This window comes from Schistocerca serialis, chromosome 5, assembly GCF_023864345.2.
Source record: "Schistocerca serialis cubense isolate TAMUIC-IGC-003099 chromosome 5, iqSchSeri2.2, whole genome shotgun sequence".
Taxonomy (NCBI): domain Eukaryota; kingdom Metazoa; phylum Arthropoda; class Insecta; order Orthoptera; family Acrididae; genus Schistocerca; species Schistocerca serialis.
The window spans coordinates 83,931,607-83,949,170 of NC_064642.1; positions in this window are offsets into that span (position 1 = coordinate 83,931,607).

The window sequence follows — 17,564 nt, forward strand, 5'->3', positions numbered from 1 at the left end:
GCTGTTTCTGAATTAGCTTGATGACCACACTGGAACACTATTTGAAAATTTTATCAGTCTCATTTTTATGATCAGTATGTGAAACTGAAAATATCAAATGTCTTGCGAGGATCAAATAGTGTTAATATTGTCACATAATGTTTTCTTATGAGGTGTATCAGATCATCAGTTACCTTAGTATAGTCGGATTCGGTGCCGGCCGCGGTGGCCGTGCGGTTCTAGCGCTGCAGTCCGGAACCGCGGGGCTGCTACGGTCGCAGGTTCGAATCCTGCCTCGGGCATGGATGTGTGTGATGTCCTTAGGTTAGTTAGGTTTAAGTAGTTCTAAGTTCTAGGGGACTGATGACCTAAGATGTTAAGTCCCATAGTGCTCAGAGCCACTTGAACCATTTTTTTCGGATTCGGTATTGTTAACGAAAACTGAATTGAAATTTGTCACATAAATTGAGTTTCCATAGGTATTCACTGACTTGATCAGTAATAGAGATGGCAATACGACCGACCGCCGTGTCATCCTCTGCCAAAGGCGTCATCGGATGCGGTATGGAGGGGCGTGTGGTCAGCACGCCGCTCTCCCGGTCGTTGTCAAATTTCTTGACTTCGCAGCCGCTACTGATAGATCAAGCAGCTCGACAGCTGGCTGAGTGCACGGTGTATAAGGAAAACTCCCTGGCAGTAACGTGAATCGAACCTGGGTCCCCCGCTTGGGAGCCAGGACAGAGGCCGACAGTATAGAAGATACACAATACTTCGACTAGAATACGTTAGGGAGAAAAGTTAATAAAACCGTATAACAGCAGCACAATTGACGCCAAATCTTAGCATTCTTGAGCTTTTTGTTACGATAAACACAAACTGGATTACGACATTTATTTACAAAATGCTGGTTTCCGTCTGCGTTGCAGATGATCTTCAGGGATGTCTCCGCGAAGTGCAGTTAGTCAACGTTGTGAAACTAGTTTCAAGGTGTTTGTTTACTTATAAAAATTCGCGGAACCAACATTCATTTTAGTTAGCAACATACGTGACAAATCCAGTCAGCTGTTGTAAACGAAATGAAAAGAAATATAATTTGTTTTGTTTAAGTCTGGCAGTTCGACTTTACATGTGTATGACGGAAAGATGATAACAAGACTTTTGAAACTAAATCATCGAAAACTGATGAGATTTACACGTAAGTGGTAACGGCCTTCTACTGGCGGAAAGCCGGCCGGAGTGGCCGAGCGGTTCTAGGCGCTACAGTCTGGAACCGCGCTACCGCTACGGTCGCAGGTTCGAATCCTGCCTGGGGCATGGGTGTGTGTGATGTCCTTAGGTTAGTTAGGTTTAAGTAGTTCTAAGTTCTAGCGGACTGATGACCTCAGAAGTTAAGTCCCGTAGAACTCAGAGCCATTTGAACCATTTTGAACTAATGGAAATCGCAGAACAGTTAAAATTGAGCAGAACATGTGTAACCGGTATTCAACGCAAGGGGAAACAGCCTGTCGGCGTACTACCAAATCACTCATAGAAACGTACGCATGATAACTGACCTGTAAGTATGACAGCATTTATTTATGCAATGTTACAGACCCAAGAGAAATTTAACTACAACATTACGTACTCGAGATGGATTCCAGGAGAGTCGGTTCACGTCTATTAAAGAGTCGTGTCAGCTTTTGTTCGAAATTCAGACAAAGGATTTTGACTGGAGATATCTTTGTAGAGCATTATAATGTGCGATGGGAAGTGAAGTTTCCACTATGGTCATGAAATAAACTGTAAAATGTCGAATTACAACATCCTGATTAGCTCATTAAAGAAAAGCATCGGATCTCATTAGTCTGCTGCTAAAGTGATGCGACCGGCATTCTTGAGCTATCAAGGGAAAGTGGAAAGCGTGATTCCTCTGCACGAGAAAGATCGTCCCTTTTACTGTCCAGAAGACACACGAGACGGTTGATAATTAGGATTTAGATGTTTTTACAATTTTGCTTTAAAATCCTGAATTCTAGTGTTTTCAAGCGAGATGGTTTCGCATGGGAGACGATTTGGATACACTAAATTTAGAGTTTCTTTTTTTTTTTTCACTTAATCGTTTTTTGCACTGCTGTGTTAGTTCCTCTAAAGGGAACGTAGGTAAACTGTACAGGTATTGTTAGTTCCTAAACTGCTCCGTCTGTAGTGATATTGTTGACGGAATGTAAACCGCTATTATTCCTTCTTTCTCTCTAGGTGTTCTTCGAGAGATTTGCTATTGTCTGAAGAGTGAATAATGTGCTTTAAGTGCAGCTGGTGAAAGAAAATTATTGTGATGATGGCCTTTGGACTATAAGTCAGAGTTTGTATACTCCCTTGACGTTGAAAGAGAAGGGAGACTATAAAAGTCAGAAGAAAACTTACGGAGATGCCGACCCCACCATCTCGATAACATACCATCGTCACCATAAGGGAGTAACACAGAATACTGATGCGTAGTTTCGTAATCTAGAATTTCTCACATCCCCTCCGCTTATGCTCTTTTACTCTAACATAACACTTAGGACACTGTTCCCAAAGATCTGAGGGTTACTACAACTCTATAGCTCGTGTGGGAGATAAGTTCTAATCTGCATTCACTTCGAATATGTATATGAAGTTCCTTGTCACAGGGACCATAATGTTACGGTCATCACTCACCTTTGTCGCTGCGGGGAAGGTTATGATTTCGATGGTAGCTGACAGCGATTTATTTAACTAACGATTTAGGATGCCTAGACACATTTTGAGCGAGACAGTGCCCTGGACGTAAGCTAAAGTGAAGAAAACACCTTACTATCATCTTGAGGACTTCTTTCAAACGGATAGCTGAAAAATTCACACGAACTTACACAGCATTGGTTACAAAAGATTTGAGATATCTGACGTGGACTAACATTAGAATCTTCTACATTTACTATTGTAACTGAATGAACGTGATGCAATTAATGCGTATTATTTGGAAACTGTATGTCTTTTAAATTCCGATTACAGATTCCGATCTAGCAGAGCCTTAGCTATCCCAAATGTAACTGTGAAAACAATCTTGTAGATAGGGCAACCACAGATATGAGTAACCATCCTGGATATTAATAAGCCGCTTCAGCTGTGTTTACTTCTCTATTTTTAAATCGCTACCGATTTCATGGCACTAACACCCATGTTTTCAGGTGACTATGTAACTAAAACTTTAGACCTAACAGTCTCGGAACATTGTACCCAAAATTCGGTGTCCGTGAGAACAAAATTCCGCTAAGAGATGGCATGTCATCGAATAAAAACAACCAAATTCCGATCCTTTATGGTGGATGAATCCTGGACCAAACCCGTCAGATAAATACTCGAACTAACATGAACACTATCCTATTTTCAGAATTGTCATGCCATGATGAAAATTGCTGCTACACGTAGTTTTTAAATAAAATAAAATATACGCCTAGCTCTTTCGAATGAAAAACTTTTAATTAACAATGGTGGTAGGATAATAATTAGTAAACTGACTGCATGACTAATAGTTCACCTGGATACCAGCATGTAAATATAATTAAACGCAACAGTAATAATACATTAAAATAATAATGACAGCAAAATAAACTCAAACCCAATTACTTTTCTGCTAAAGTATCGTCTCTCTGTTAAGTCATCTCAACTCATACTTTATCCGTAACCCTCAATTACAGTTTCACTAGGCCACGTTTAAAAAAAAATCTTTCATTCTCGGTGCAGCAAGTTCTCCATCCTAGCTTCTCACTCTGCCTTGACACAATACTCTTCTCTCTCTCTCTCTCTCTCTCTCTCTCTCTCTCTCTCTCTCTCTCTCTCTCTCTCTCCCTCCCCCTCTCTGTAGCCGACTACTGCTTCCCTCGCTCACCCGAGCTTTAACTCGATAACACAATAACACAACTTCAGGTAGGCGAAGTATACATACCACTCATGCGTTCAGACATGCGTAGGTGCTCACAGTGGTAGACATCCTATATCAAACATTTTATATATACATATAGCTTTCATACACATGTTTCTTTTACGTACACTTCTCAACCTGAATTGTTTGCAGGAGGGCGACCGCACCTAACAAATGGTTCAAATGGCTCTGAGCACTATGCGACTTAACTTCTGAGGTCACCAGTCGCCTAGAACTAGGAACTAATTAAACCTAACTAACCTAAGGACATCACACACATCCATGCCCGAGGCAGGATTCGAACCTGCGACCGTAGCGGTCACGCGGTTCCAGACTGAAGCGCCTAGAACCGCACGGCCACACCGGCCGGCGCGCCTAACACATCCACGCCTTGTGACTACCAAACTTGACCTCTGTCCCCCATATTCATGATGATCAGTAGTGGCTTTTGTTCTTTCTTTCCTAGCCAGTCGGAAGTCAGAGAGAAGCCACAGTCTATTGTAATGTGATTCGATGTGTCTGCTGCTGTGGCCTCAGAGGCAACAACTGGACAGAAGGACACGTGTTGTTATCTTGTAAGGCAATATTACGTGTTCCACCACGCGGGAAACGAGTGACTATGAGTTCAGGCCACTGCTCACTATTTTGCGTTTTTGCATCTTAAAGGAGCCTACTACTGAAACAGCCTGAATTCTTTTGTTCATACATGACGTTAGCGGCACAAAACTACCAACCGGAAGTGCCATTGGCTGAAACATGTGAAGTACCAGTCTCTTCATGATCTTTGCGTACGCAAGGATGTCTTTTTCTTTTATTTTTTTATTTTTTAGCCATCAGTCTTCTGGCTGGTTTGATGCCGGCCGCGACGAGTTCCTGCTCTGTGCCCTTAATCTCAGAATTGCACTTCCATATTATGTCCCCAGTTCTTTGCTGGATGTATTCCAGTCTCTGTTTTCCTCTACAGTTTTTACCCTCTACAGCTCCTTCTACTACCTAGAAAGTCATTCCCCGATGTCTTAACTCATGTCTTACCATCCCGTCCCTTACTCTTGTCAGTGTTTTCCATACAATCCTTTCCTCGGCGTGTCCGTGGAGAACTCCCTCATTCCTTATCTTATGAGGCCAACTAATTTTAAACATTCTTCTGTAGCACCACATCTCGAATTCTTCGAGTCTCTTCTTTTCCAGCTTTCCATCAGTCCACGTTTCACTACCATACAATGCTGTGCTTCAAACTTACTTGCTCAGAAATCTCTTCCTGAAATTAAACCGCGTATTTGATATTGGTAGACTTCTCTGGGCCAGGAATGCCCTTTTTCCCGTTGCTAGTGTGCTTTTTGATGTCCTCCTTGCTCCGTCCATCATTGGTTATTTTACTCCCTAGATAAAAGAATTCCTTAACTTCATCTACTTTTGATCACCGATCGTAATGTCAAGCTTCTCCCTGTTACCTTTTCTGCTACTTCGCACTTTCTTCCATTTACTCTCAATCAGTAATCCGTGCTCATTAGACTGTTCGCTCCACTCAACAGACCGCATAATTGTTCTTCACTTTCACCGAAGATAGCAATGTCATCAGCGACGCTAATCAATGATATCCTTTCACCTTGAATTTTAATTCCACTCTTCAAACTTTCTTTTTATCTTCGTCATTGCTTCTTCGATGTATGGATTGAACACTATGGGCGAAAGACTACATCCTTATCTTAGAACTTCCTCAATCCGAGCACTTCGTTGTTGCAAATGTTTTTAAAGAGGAAGAATATGGATGTTACTGCTGCACGTCTCTTTCGAGCCGTATAAGCTGTCCTCTTAGGTTCATGCCTAAACACACACTCGGAACTCACTAAAGGTTCGGAAACAAATTGCCTGGTATTAAATTCATCCTTTGTCCTCTACATACGCCACACTAAATATATGAATGACATCGAATATTGCAGAAGATACTTGTATTACCATTTACATTCATAATAAACATCCAGAATATGTTAATAACGCTACGATGAAAAGAAAAGTATTAGAATTATAGCTGTAAGCGAACGTACGTCCTTTACCCCGTGATCCACGACGATATCCAATACGAATTATTTTTATTTGTGCTTCGCTGCACTTGTCAAGTCCTTTGTGACTCCAGTTGCGGATATCATCTCTTGAGAGCTTGTATCGTTGACATGTTATTGACATTTAATGGTAGGGATGACGTGTTTATGACACATTTTTAATGCGGCGCTGTCTTCAAATGGTATATTGCAAGTTATAAGACAAAACAGTTACGTTTGGCAAAATGAATGCGGCGCCTGCCGCATTGTGTCAAAGATATTTCCGTACCACTAAGGTACAATAGTCTCTGACCGTAAACGGAAGCAGCACAATTCTGCTGTTAAAGTATAAGCCTGATTAGGCACGAACGTTACATCGTAGTGGTGAAATCCCAGTGGTCTACATTTCTCACAACACAGGAATTTGTAACCAGCTACGAGTCTTCATGGTTTCACTTTCTCTCCCCATTCGAATTTGTAACTAGCTACGTTGAGATTGCGGAGATAATTAATGTTTATCTCTCTCTCTCTCTCTCTCTCTCTCTCTCTCTCTCTATCTCTGACTGGATGTCAAGGTAGGATGCGGAATACAGGATGGTAGGGATATAAGTGCAGATATTGTGATCATTGAAAGCTTAATATATACCGACTACATTGTGTTAGTTGTTTCTTCTCTGTCAGTCTTTCCGCAAAGACGTCACACAATTCACTACCTGGTGCTTTCTGCGCGGTCGTAACCGTACTACAAAGTGGATTACACCTGTCGGTATAGACTAACCGATTTGGATCCACGGATCCACACGTCAGCACCTGACCTGCTGCTAAGGGGAAAATAAGCTTTAATGGCTTGCTCTTGCCACAAATATTTGGAGGTACTAAGCAAGTAAAATCATACTGCTCCTGATGGGTATAGTTATTTCTCTGTAAATTAAGTAAATACTGATGTGATGTTGTACAGTACACTGACCTCAGTCATTGGTAAAAAATTTCTGTATTTATATTCTCAACATCCTCTACAACGTCCATGTTCTTTAAACTCGTGTTTTCAACAGGCCAGTTTATTTACAAAACCGCTAAGTCGACAGTATCCAAAACTGTCCTCGAAACATGCTAACAGAGGCTCGTTTATGAACAAGCCAGTCACACTACCAGCTCAGCGGTCTGTATTTTAGTGGCTTGAGCCCTGCATCGCAAGAGTGTTAGTACCGCGAATTAGGCGAAAGAGCGGCACGGATATGTCACGAGAATTAGGGTGGCAATCATTAAAACAAAGGCGTTTCTCGTTGCGACAGGATCTTCTCGTGCAATTTCAATCCCAAAATTTACCCTACGTGTTGGCGCCCACCTACATGGGGAACATTATCATCACAATAAGATAAGGGAAACCAGAGATCACAAGGAAATATTTAAGCGTTCGGTTTCCCTGCGCGATGTTTTAAAGTGGAACGGTAGGTAAATACAACTCTTTAGCGCTAGAGGGCGTAGTGTGTTAGGTTGTGGTGTGTTGGGTAACTATGTCGGTGGGTGAGAAACTACTTGCTGTAAAGGAGTAAGCACGAATTCGAAGAGTTCGTCCACACATGGAGCGCCCTCGCCTTCAGCAAGACAATGCAGGTCCACACACAAGCCCTGCCACTTCTGCAACATTACGACGCTTTGGGTTCGCTGTCATCGGTCACCCTCCATACAGTCCACACTTGGTCCCATCAGATTTTCCTTTGTTTCAAAAACTTAAAGAACGCCTTAGAGCACTTCATGTTGATGGTGATCAAGTGGTGAAAGCAGGGATGAGGTTGTGGCTCCTTCAAAAAGGCAAAATTAGACAGTGAGGGAATCAAGAAAAAGATCTCTAGTTCGGAGAAATTTGGTCGTCGCCAGGTGACTATGTTGTGAAACAAACATGTAGACAGGAATAATAAAAATGTATAGCACTATCAACATTTTTTTTAAATTTAAAAGCCTTCTAGAGATTTCACATAACAAACTCGGCGGCATTACTTTACAGCACACCCTACGATTCACGTTCCGGCTGGACTGCTTGTCCCTGTATCAATAATCGAACCTTTGGCGATCTTCTTCCAACTCGCTTCAATATTCTAGCGTTGCTACCTTTTTGTTGCGAACTGTTTCGAACAGGCTTTCAGAACTTCCGGCGTTACTCACTATATCATATATTACGATGTTGTTGTTGTTGTGGTCTTCAGTCCTGAGACTGGTTTGATGCAGCTCTCCATGCTACTCTATCCTGTGCAAGCTTCTTCATCTCCCAGTACCTACTGCAGCCTACATCCTTCTGAATCTGCTTAGTGTATTCATCTCTTGGTCTCCCTCTACAATTTTTACCCTCCACGCTGCCCTCCAATACTAAATTGGTGATCCCTCGATGTCCCAGTACACGTCCTACCAGCCGATCCCTTCTTCTAGTCAAGTTGTGCCACAAGCTCCTCTTCTCCCCAATTCTATTCAATACCTCCTCATTAGTTACGTGGTCTACCCATCTAATCTTCAGCATTCTTCTGTAGCACCACATTTCGAAAGCTTCTATTCTCTTCTTCTCTAAACTATTTATCGTCCACGTTTCACTTCCATACATGGGTACACTCCATACAAATACTTTCAAGAACGACTTCCTGACATTTAAATCTATACTCAATGTTAACAAATTTTTCGTCTTCCGAAACGCTTTCCTTCCCATTGCCAGTCTACATTTTATATCCTCTCTACTTCGACCATCATCAGTTATTTTGCTCCCCAAATAGCAAAACTCCTTTCACTTCTTTAAGTGTCTCATTTCCTAATCTAATTCCTGTAGCATCACCCGATTTAATTCGACTACATTCCATTATCCTCGTTTTGCTTTTGTTGATGTTCATCTTATACCCTCCATTCAAGACACTGTCCATTCCGTTCAACTGCTCTTCATAGTCCTTTGCTGTCTCTGACAGAATTACAATGTCATCGGCGAACCTCAAAGTTTTTATTTCTTCTCCATGGATTTTAATATCTACTCCGAACTTTTCTTTTGTTTCCTTTACTGCTTGCTCAATATACAGATTGAATAACATCGGGGATATGTTACAACCCTGTCTCACTCCCTTCCCAACCACTGCTTCCCTTTCATACCCCTCGATTCTTATAACCAATAGATTGTGGTCAGAGTCCACATCTGCCCCTGGAAATGTCTTACAATTTAAAACCTGGTTCCTAAATCTCTGTGTTACCATTATATAATCTATCTGATACCTTTTAGTATCTCCAGGGTTCTTCCATGTATACAACCTTCTTTTATGATTCTTGAACCAAGTGTTAGCTATGATTAAGTTATGCTCTGCGCAAAATTCTACCAGGCGGCTTCCTCTTTCATTTCTTAGCCCCAATCCATATTCACCTACTACGCTTCCTTCTCTCCCTTTTCCTACTCTCGCATTCCAGTCACACATGACTATTAAATTTTCGTCTCCCTTACTACCTGAATAATTTCTTTTATCTCATCATACATTTCATCAATTTCTTCGTCATCTGCAGAGCTAGTTGGCATATAAACTTGTACTACTGTAGTAGGCGTGGGCTTAGGGTCTATCTTGGCCACAATAATGCGTTCACTATGCTGTTTGTAGTAGCTTACCCGTACTCCTATAACGATGTACTGAATTAGTTTTGCAGGGAAATCCTGAATCCAATCACAAGTCTGCTCGTGTACTCAGCAAGCCCATATTTTGTTCCATAAACGGCAGTCCGGAACTGTACCGAAAGTCAGAGAATACGGCATCAGCCTAGGCACCGATGTAAGTTTAGCTCATAGACGAACACATCAAGCTGCGTTCCGCAAGATAGGTTACCAACAAAACAAATACTTCATATTACGCGACCTTGCAGCAGCACGTAGACTCATTCGCCTCTTTGAATAGGTTTAGTAATGTTAAGATAACTCTTCAAATGATGGGAGCAATAGATATTGCTCGTCATATAGCTTTCTTTGTTATGTTACCCTCAGACCACAGCAGTCTTACTGCACTAGTTCTGCATATTCGTTGCAATGATTTTAGTTCGTGACGTTTTACCTAATACCAAATCTGATCGTCGGTTTTTAACCCTTGCTAAGCGAACAACAAATCGCACTAAGTTTGGCAACATACCAACACGCTTGTCTCCTGTGTTCGAGGAGCAGCAAAATATGATACTGTTTGTCAGTTTTACAAACACACTCTAAAATACAGAACATTTTACAATGGATAAATGAGAATGTAAGCTAGAAAAGTTTATACTGCATCCATGAAAAGTAAATTATCTTACAGATTTGTGTGTGTGTGTGTGTGTGTGGTGTTTGTGTGTGTATGTTTGTATTTAATAGAGGCAGACGGGCTGAAAGAGAGAGAAAGAGAGAGAGAGAGAGAGAGAGAGAGAGAGGAGAGAGAGATTATTTACTGCACATGGCACATGCACTCTCGAAATGACTTGGATGTTCTGTTACTGACATGGAGTAATTACGTACTGGGATGCTCAAATGCTTCTTTTTAATTAGTTTTCCTGAGAACGTACACAACGGCTGCGATATGAGTGGCCTTCAATTGCACAAAATAATTAAACCTACTAGCTACACACGTACGTAATTCTCAAATTCTGAGTAACCACCGTAATTACTTCATCATGCCGTAAACACGAATTCATGTGATGTTAGTGAAATCCTGTTTCACAGTCCTGTGGATCTGTTAAATCTCTTTCCGTTGCTTGTTATTTCGAGACCTTTAGCATTCATGTAGCTTATACGACGACAAGTAAAACTATAGAAATGTATGCTACAGTGCAGCTAGAACACTTCTTTCATTAAGGGACTCGTTTAATTTCTCTTCTCGTATAAAAATAGGGAACTCACCAATATCGGCTAAACTGACAGGGCGGAATTGTTCATTAAGTAAATCTATGCTGTTACCACTAGATAACAGATTGTTCTTACAGTAGATACACTGCCGAACGTCTCTGCCATGCTGCCAGATACAGTGGTCGCTGAGATACACGTAAAAGAAGAGCAACAGATTCCGTTGCACATGATTCGCTATCAGACTCACGCGTTATTTTTTCATTGAAGACTGTCAAAAAATAATTGTTTGTTTTTACTCTGTGGCATATTTACGCTCATAATGATCTGATCAGAAAAGGAAATACTTCTATGGCTTTGCCAAAATATATGGTTGGTAACTCAAGCTACACGCTACTAAATGTTGCAGCATAGTGGAATTAGGTAAAGATCTGAAAATTTTGCTCCCTTCATACCTAGCAGATAGGAAGCAGAAGAGTGGACTCCATCGTCAAAAAACAACTGAAAAATTTGAATCTGACTAGGACACAACGAAGACGTGGGGCCACAGAGCTGTGTTCTAGGTCTAATGCCAACGTATTAATTTTATACACTTTATGGGTACCAAATTATTGATTTTATTACGTATTCCAAATGGGTACTGGCACAGTGAAAGTTACTTACTGAACGCCTTAAGCTCTCATACCTTATTCTGATAATCACTGCCAGAGATATACGGCGTAGAAATTTAAAAAGTAAAACTACAAAAATATTTTAATGCCTAGGCAGCAGTTGCAAAAGAAGATTAAAAGGTGACGATTGGCTAGTTATGTTGTGACTAATTGGGAGAGCCGTCAGTCCGGCTGGACGTAGAAGCTTTTTCTTTCATTTTCGATGATGTAACGGAGACCATTACACATTTTATATTTGATTACCAATTTAGTAACCAGGACGTAAGACCATTCTCAGCTTTTGTGCAATTACAAATTAATGATGAATTTGATCCGTACTGGTACTATCGGTTTATTTACCTTCGTCTTATATGAGTATGATGTACAACCAGGCTCGGTTCTGTTGTTGCTGTCCGTACTTAATATATTATTTATGTTGCGTTCTACACAACAGTACTTCACTGTCTGACGGTTACTCCAGGCAGTTCAGTTTGCGTTTAACTTGCATTCGAAGTAAGAGTCATACGTTGAAGATCTAATGGAAGTGTGAAGTAGATATTGACAGGTATTTGTAGAAAAATTTAAATTTCAACTAACTACGTGATGATCATCCTCTCCAATTTCTGCTAAGGTCAGACATTAATACATATATACGTTTGGCATAGCAGAAATGTTCCACAGTGGCCTTCGGAAATAGTTTCTCTAAATGTCAATGTTTTCTAGTAAGGAGCATGGAGTGGTAACGTGCTAAGCTACAAAAACATAAGATGTCACTCAGGAAAGATAAATCCGTTTTATTTCACAACTGACACAGTTGTGCAAACTGTTGTCATGATTTTTTAGCGTGGAAATTTGAAAAACTCAAAGAATGCTGTTATTTATAACGGTCCAAGAAAATGTTCAATAAACATTTAGTATTTCAGATGTCATCCTTATTAATTTGAGACTTCAAATCGTAACGTTGCGTACAGTTATATGCCACTCAAGTAGTTTTGTCTCAGGATAAGTTCAGTAAAGCACAGTATGAATTCAGGTACTACAATTCAACGAAAGAAGTGGCTTATAAGGCGCTTGTACGCCCGATTCTTTAGTATTGTTCATCTATCTGGGATCCCTATCGGATAGAACTGATAGAGGAGATAGAGAAGATCCAACGAAGAACGGCGCGTTTCGTCACGGAATCGTTTAGCTGGCGAGAGAGCGTAACGGAAATACTAAACAAACTACACTGGCAGACGTTACAAGAGAGGCATTATGCACAACGGAGAGATTTACTATTGAAATTTCGGGACAGCACTTTTCAGGAGTCGGACAACATATTACTTCGCCCCACATACATCTCGCGTATTGACCACGAGGAGAAATTTCGAGAAATTAGAGTCAATACAGAGACTTACCGACAATCATTCTTCCCACGCACTATTCGCGAGTGTAACCGGGTTGGAGGGATCAGATAGTGGTTCCGAAATTGCCTTCCGCCACACACGATTAGATGGCTTGCGGAGTATGATGTAGATGTAGATTCAAATTAACATATTTTCCAGGATAATACATCTAGCATCAGTACACATTTAATTAACACATTAGTTAACACCTGTAAGCATACCAAACATAACGAGCAATGAACGACTATAAAAACATTTTGAAATATAACACATACGTAAATCAAAGGAACATTATTTGTCGCCCCCTCTGACCGAGCGATTCTAGGCGCTTCAGTACGGAACCGCGCTGCTGCTACGGTTGCTGGTTCTAATCCTGCCTCTGGCATGGATGTGTGTGATGTCCTTAGGTTAGTTAGGTTTAAGTAGTTCTAAGTCTAGGGGACTGATGACCTCAGATGTTAAGTCCCACAGTGGTCAGAGCCATTTTGTTAAGTCCCTTAGTGCTTAGAGCCATTTTGTTAAGTCCCTTATTGCTCAGAGCCATTTTGTTAAGTCCCTTAGTGCTTAGAGCCATTTGAACCATTCGAACGTTATTTGAAACCTCATAAACAGGTTACAGTTGTCTCATTAAAGAGCCCGAGATTAGGAACAAAGAGTGAAACATGGAATTAGGTAGAACGCAAATCTCAGCCAAGAGATAATGTACCAATTTTCGTACCTTGACTTCAAGTTGTAATAACGTAGGCTAGTTTTATAAAATAATTCATACAAAGAATTTAAACAACAACGCGCACATGGTTCAGACTACAATAGCAGATAGCAGAACTTAACTTACATTAATCCCGGCTACAGAACCAGTTACAGGCGGCCAGTGCATATAACATTCACAGATTGCCAGCAGGGCTCAAACCCGATAGACAGGAACTAGAGAACCCGCACCAAATAAATGTGTCGTAAGTAATTTTAGCCATGTAAGTTAGTCAAGTTGGAGCTGGTAAAATCTTTGAATGAAATCATGGTTAATTCAGACCTAATGCCATTTAATATATGTGCTTTACACACTTACGGAACAGTGGATATCTCTGAATAACTTTTCATGCAATCTGCACTCTACGGTGCATACCAGTTAAGTCCAAGAAGTGCCGATAATTACGGCTCACTAATCCTACCTTGTCCGTGACTTCTGCAGAAGCAAATATCAGAAGAAATTCCAAGGCTGTCCACGAAATCTGAGCGATGAACTTCTTGGGCATGTAAGTTAGCAGAATAGAGAATCACACACCGGCTCAGAGTTACATTCAGCTTAGGCAGATGCTCGTAGCTTCCATGTGCCACTTGACAGCGCTTATCTTTCGATGGCTTCCTACAGTTGTCGGTGGTAAACGAATGAGAACGATCTCATGGGCAATACCCCATTATGTCGGGGGAGTAGAGAACACGCATCGGACACAAAGGAGGCAGTTGTTCAGCAACATCGGCAAAGAGTTGATAACAAAACACTGCACGAGTCACTAAATCTCCCGATGTGGATTCGAGAGATGTACATCGTCTTTTTTCCAAGGATTCCCATGACAATTACCCTAGCATCTCTGACACGGACAGTACCAACCAGTTACAATCCAAACAGCGCGTCTCCGTATCACTCTATCTACTGTCGTGCCTTCCTAAGCAGGGCTACAAACGCTGGAAAAATATTCTAGAATTCGTCGCACCATCTCAAACATCCCCTTAGAAAAATGAATGAATTACTGTGCTGATAAACCTCTTACATTATTTGATTTTCAAACAGCTGAGCAAAACTGAACGTGCTCAGACATTTCTCTCTTTACTTATTCTGATCAACACTAAACTGACACAAAATATTTTTAGCGCAACGCAATCTGACTTTCAATAATCCCTACAAAAGAATGGCCCTGACTAACAATAACCTATACCTTTCCTGTATCACTTACTTCACAAAAATCTTCGTTACCCGAACTACTGCAATACAGGGAGTGCCAATACTGCCAGATAAACAAAGGATTCTAACTACTGAAGTCACTAACTAGTGATAGGCATAGTTAGCAAATGAAAGATTTTGATAGAGAACAAACAATGTATTTACCTTAATAGTGTTCAAAAGTCATAATATATAAATCAGTTCATGACATCCAGTCTTACAAATTTCGTTTTTCTGACGGACACACGTCCAGATCGTCCGCTCTCAAAACTCTGCCATCTCTCTTCCCACATCCACCACTGCTGGCGGCTCACCTCCAACTGCGCAACGCTATGCGCTGTTCACATCCAACTACAACACTACAATATCAAATATTCCAACAATGCAAGCGAGCCACAGACTTCACACAGCACAGTCAGTGATTTTCGTATAGAGCGCTACGTGGCGTTAGCAACATAAAAACCAAATAGCCTACTTACACATCCTCCTATAGGAGTTTCCTTTTACAGCTGATCCCACTTTTCCAGATACCTCCTACACATCTTAATCACCCTTTTACCTTTAATAATAATGGCTTTACGTGATCATCTCAATTCATATAGATTCTTAGTATTACCACTGAATACTTATTACCGTAAGGAAATGTTCACAACTACTCTTTTTATAGAACACTTTCGCGTTCTTTCTATTTGAACGCCCATTACTTCACATTGATCAACATTTAAAGAGAGCTATTATTCATTACGAAAAGTGAAAATTTTGTCGAAGTCTTTCTGCTTTTCATATCATTGTCCAATGACGATTCTCCTATTTAGAGGTCATCCTCAATGAACCAAATTTATAGTACTGCTGATTCTGCGGAGTAAATCGTTTGAATATATTCAAAAGTTAAGAAGTCCTATCTTTTTCGGTTATTTGATGTTACTTTGGATACTGCAGAGAAAGTTACAAAGACAAAATCTGCCTGCTCACTACCTTTTATTCTTTGGAAGATGTCGTCTGCGAATGAAACAAACTGTGATTTACGTCCATGGTATTTCCTGAATGACCCGCCGCTTACAGAGGTAGATCGTTTCGCAGGTGTTATTGCGACAGACGAAGAAGGTACTGTAAAAAACTTTAAGTCCCAGATACAATTTTGATTAAAAACATTGCACGTATAGTTCCGAGTACAGAACTCTGTGCCGGCCATAGTGGCCGAGCGGTTCTAGGCGCTACAGTCTGGAACCGCGCCACCGCTACGGTCGCAGGTTCGAATCCTGCCTCGGGCATGAATGTGTGTGATGTCCTTAGGTTACTTGGGTTTAAGTAGTTCTAAGTTCTAGGGGACTGATGACCACAGCAGTTAAGTCCCATAGTGCTCAGAGCCATTTCAACCATTTTGAACAGAACTCTTTCAAACGTGAAACATGATTGTCATAGGCCGATGAACCAATAAGCCAATCCGACCATTTTAAACTCATCGGACCATCACCTATGACCACAGATCTATGTCACTAGTGAGATGACTTGGCATCACCAACAGCGGCCATGGGTTCGAGGTGTTACTGCGCCTGCTTTCGGCACTAACTGCTTCACTGGATTTGATGCCGCGGCCCTGACGACTTGCCGTCCGCACCCGCTGCCATCCACGCTGAGTTTATAATGGTGGTTGGCACCTCAGTGTCAGACGCCAGCTGAATCCTGTCAGAGGGCGGGGAGTCGGACCCCTTGCACAGCCACATCAACACGCCGCCATGGTTATACGTGAGGAGCGACGAACAACCAGAGGTCTACGCTACCGAGGGAAGTACCGCAGCGCTAAAGTCGACAACTGTGGCCTCCAAAGGCTGCCAGCCTACCACGGGCCTGCCGTCAGCGTCGCTGAGTGCATCATCAGCATCCACGGCGGAAGCTACCAACCATAAGTCAGTGTGTGCCAGGAACAACAGAGAGAGAGAAGCGTGTGTGCCTCACTGAGCCACGACGCATCATGTATTGTAGTTAACAAGTCATTATTTCCAATCAACAGTGTTTCCACTAGGTCCTCCTGCCCACCACACATCCTTCTGACTTTCGTAGTATATGAATGTGGATAGCTGATAGCAACAGCTAAAATTTAAATCACGTAAAATTCAGAGGAGACGGATTAAAGAAAAATATACAACAGAAGCTACAGTAGATTATAGTTGATAGCCATAAGAGTATACCATTACCCAGGTGTTGCATTCCATTCCTAGAGGTAACTTGAAGATTTTCACAAAGGCTCACCAATCAGAAGTTTGGCATCAAGGTTCTCTTATGGGCAGCTTCCCGCCGCGAAACAGAATAACATCCAACAACAGGCTTGAACAACCGATGTAACCATGTATAAAAGCAGTAACACACAGACAATGGCCGATGGATGCCTCCTACTGAACCAAGTGGCAAAAAACTTTAACAGCAAATTGCAGCGGCAGCAAAATGTCATTAGATTATAAGTCATTGCCCTGACTCAGTTGACATCCACTTCTCGATAAAGGTCCCAATATAGACTTCTTTATGCAATATAGTCCAGGTATAGTCATCCATGTCGCCACTGTATGTCTTGCGTCACCTTCCCAGTTTCTGTCAGGTCATTTATTGTTTCGTGAAATGCGCCAGGTAGCTTACTTTCTTCATTTATCACCTGTTGTTCTAGTTGCACTTCATTTTCACTGAATCCATTATTCCACATTCGTCCGCAGTAAGTTTTTTTGAAACATTTCATTTTATGGCTCTCCTACTAATTCTCTAACGCCTCTCTACATTCCTTAGTCACTCGCAGTTTTTTAATATTAATACTTTATTATCCATAGGCGTCATTAACAGGAAAA